Here is a 3,878-nt window from a genome sequence, read left to right as displayed (position 1 = left end):
TGGGGTCATTTGACCCCAGTGCTCTTCCTGCCATGGCAGGGGGGCGGACTAGATGATCTGCTCAGGTCCCTTCCGACCCTAGAAACTATGAAACTATGAACAATTCTATGCTGTCCATGTTATTTGCTCCTTTCAAGATGAGGTACTTAGTCCTGAAGTGCTGTTGTAGACAAGATGGTCCAGGAATTATGTGAGAGGCAAGGATTTTTGTGGGTAATATCTTTTATCCCAACCATTCAGATGATCCAATAAAGTTAGACAAGCTTTCATATACAAGGGACTCTTTATCACAGATGAGGAAAGAACATCTTGCATTTGAAAGCTTGTCTCACTTTATCCCTACCTTGCAGTTGGTCCAATAAAAGATATCATCCCCAAAAGTCCTTAGTTAATTGTCTTTGTATTACATTTGATAGTATATACACTCTCACCAGCAAGGATCAATACGCATGTAAGCAACACTTAAGAGAAGTGATTGTAATAGGTCCTTAACCCTGATGTAGACCTGAGATACAATTAGTAGAATACACGCTTGTATTAGTAATACAATGATTGTGTTATGTTATTAATGCACCTAGGAATACCAGTTATGGATTGGGACCCCTCTCTGAAAAGGAATTATACAAATAAAGCACAAAGAGACACTCTACTCCAAAGAGTTTATAATTAAAGCACTTTGTGTCAAAATATTAGCTACTTCATTGGCCTGGACAAATGTAATACATTATTTTAAAGTAATTATCTTCTTTCAGATTTAAAACAATGAAGTAAATGAATTAAGGCCACATTTTCCAAACTGCATGTGAATGCAGGCTTTCTAGTTACTACTTAAGCCCATAAATTATGGACTGATTTTTGGAAGCAAAACCTCTAATGAGCTCAAAGCATTTTTAAAAATCACACAACAGCTTCTGATGTCAAAATATGGACTTCAGTGCCAAACTTAGAGTACCGCTTTTTGACAATGTTGACCATTAAGTGGTCTGATAAAACATTTTAAACATATTGTCCAAAATATGTATTCAAAATTAAGGATTAACGCAGTAGCTGAGGTAAAATATACAATGAAAACATAATGGGCAATTAGTTAACATTTTATAACTTCTGTGAATAATTAAACATATTATGCATAACGGTCAGGATAATACATGAAAGCTATTTTTAAAGGGTCTTCTGTTATCTGAACAGACAGGCTGAAAAGGTAGTGATTATCTCTGGGTAAAAACAGATGTTGGATTTCTCCAGGGACATAGCCTTTTATCCTGGGATACTACAGATGTACAAGTTCATTATCCTACCTTCAGGCACCTGTGAAGTACTTGTGTAAGTGGAATAAACATTTTAGAATTGAACTGGAGCTCCTGATTCACAATGTCTAGTACTTTACTTTCACAAAGTACTATATCATATAATCCCAAAATTAGATGAATGTTTGGCAGGGTTTTTGTCCCCACTACTACTTAAAGCTGTTCCAACTACATTCCAAGTAACAAGTGATCTTTGGGCACATCTACAGATGCCATTAATGTGCAGCAATAAACTCCAGCACTTGCTGCTCCAGAGCGTATTGCTCCCAGGAGTGCTGTTTATACATGCACCTAGACCGCAGCACACTGAGCCAGGTCAGAGCAGCCCTGGATGGAAGGGAACCTGGGGAGTCAGCCTGCCAGCCCAGAACTGCTCTGACTGGGCTCAGTGTACTGTGGATGGGCTGGCTGAGGCACGAGGGTGCTTCAGTGTGGGAGCTGCCTGCCAGCTAGCTCTGCACTGATGCACCCTCATGCCCCAGCCAGCTGGGTCAGCATCTACAAGTGGGCTACTGCACACGAAAAAAACTCTACAGCAGGGTAGTACTTGTACTTACAAGTACTACCCTGCTGCAGAATTTATTAGTTTCCTGCACCCTAATAGGGGTGCACATGTAGATGCTGAAACGTTTACTGCAGAGCAAATTAGTCAGTTCTGCAAGAAACATCTCATGCAGACACATCCTTTCTATTGCAAATAAGTCTTCAGTGAATTCAATCTGATATTTTTGTGGTCAGTAATTTTAAAATGCATTATAACTGTTTTAAATAAGATCTGATAAAGTTAACTTACAAAGTTATACACCTCCTATTTAGTCAGTCTAAGGCACAAATCTATGTTGCCTTCTGCCTTAAACAAAGTCATCAGCTTCATAGACCGCAGGTATTTAAATGAATGTTAGTAATGGAAGCTTTGTTACTACGGAGTTTCACAGTTTGCTGTGATACTGACTTTAAGTGTACCTTGTCAGACCTCCCAGATAATCCAGCCCATGTAAATAATACCAAGCCATTCACTTGGGACACAGTACTGCAAGGTACTGCAAGCAAGACTTAGCTGTGTCAGCCTGAAGTCAAGTGGAAGGTAAGGTAGGTTGGCACTTACAGACTAACCAAAGTACATGTGTGTAGTTAGCCTGTAAGGTGCAGATCTCCTCTACTTTTCACTAGACTAATACAACCTACATCTCTTGCTTGCTCCTATAGACATCAGGGGTGGTCAAGGGCATTCAGTACCTAGCAGTACTGTGTCCTAAATGAATGGTTTGGCAGTATGTGCACACACACACACGCACACACACACACACGCACACACAGGAAAACCTCACTATTTGTGGATTTGGCATTCACAGTTTTGAGTATTCGTGGTACAGCATGATGACACTTTGTTACAGTGTCGGCAGCATCTGTGGGAGCTGTGCACTTGCCACCACTGGGCTCCTGCCACCGCGCTCCCACCACAGCCAGCGCAGCCATGCCTCTCCCTCCACCCCCCTCAGCGGCATGCACCATTCACAAACGCAGACGACATTCATGAATACTGTGCAATATTTGCAGATTTCCCCATTCACGGGGATCTCTAGAACATAGAGATCCCTGTGAATGGCAAGGATCTCTTGTAGAGAGAAAGAGAGAGTAAGAGTGTGTGTGTGTGTGCGCACACGTGCGCACGCGCATACACACACACACACACACACACACACACACATCCTGAATGAATGGGTTGGTATTCTAATTTCTCCTTGCACTGCTTTCTGCACCTCTTTTCACAGCATCTGATGAAGTGAGCTACAGCTCAGGAGAGCTTGGACTTTATTTACCTACCTACCTATGTACGTATACCAAGATATACATCTAGGTCAGTGTTTCCCAACCTATTCCAGCCCAAGGCACACTTACATTAAAAAAAAAAAAAGTCTGTGGCATCTTGTTAAGGCAGTCCTCATCCTCATACGTATTGTAGCTCATTGCCATGGCAAAACTCCATGGCACACCCATTCATTTCTGACCGCACACTGGTTGGGAAACACTAGTCTAGATATATAACAATACCAAAAGATCTCTCCCTCTGTCTGTATTGTTATATGTATCTCTTTCTTGGTATTGTTTTATATATAACACAACAACAATATCTAGCTTTACATCTAGAGATGGATCTTTGGAAAGAAAGAAAGCAAGAAAGAAAAACAATACCAAGAGAGATAAAGTTATGTCTAACAATAAGGAGAGTGTGAATCTCTTGGTATTGTTATATATCTAGGTAGCTGTATCTTGGTATAGGTAGGTAGGTAGGCAGGCAAGCCCCAAGCTTTCCGGAGCTGTAGCCAAAGAGAAATTAGAATACAAAAGGGAAAAGGGGAGAGAGAAAGCGCGCTAAGGGGAGAGGGGCCGTGCTGGGAGCGACAAGCAAACATTAAAGCCCTGGGAACAAAGCGGTCACGGAGGCGAACCCAGGTAATGGGATGAGACGCGGAGCCTCTCCGGAAAGCGCGCGGCGCGGGAGGAGCCGAGGCGGCCGCAGGGCCCCACGCACCCGGGCTCGGGGGCTCCGAGTCAGCAGAGAGCCGAGCC

General features: G+C 42.6%; 1 protein-coding gene across 2 annotated transcripts in view; it reads right to left on the bottom strand.

Annotated features, from left to right (window-relative positions):
• FBLN1 (fibulin 1) overlaps window positions 1-3,878 on the bottom strand; it is a 149,347-nt gene that overhangs the window by 144,575 nt on the left and 894 nt on the right. The window lies entirely within an intron of this gene.

This window comes from Gavialis gangeticus, unplaced genomic scaffold (assembly GCF_001723915.1).
Source record: "Gavialis gangeticus isolate Ggan-Ray unplaced genomic scaffold, GavGan_comp1, whole genome shotgun sequence".
NCBI lineage: Eukaryota > Metazoa > Chordata > Crocodylia > Gavialidae > Gavialis > Gavialis gangeticus.
This window is presented reverse-complemented; position numbering and strand designations above follow the sequence as displayed.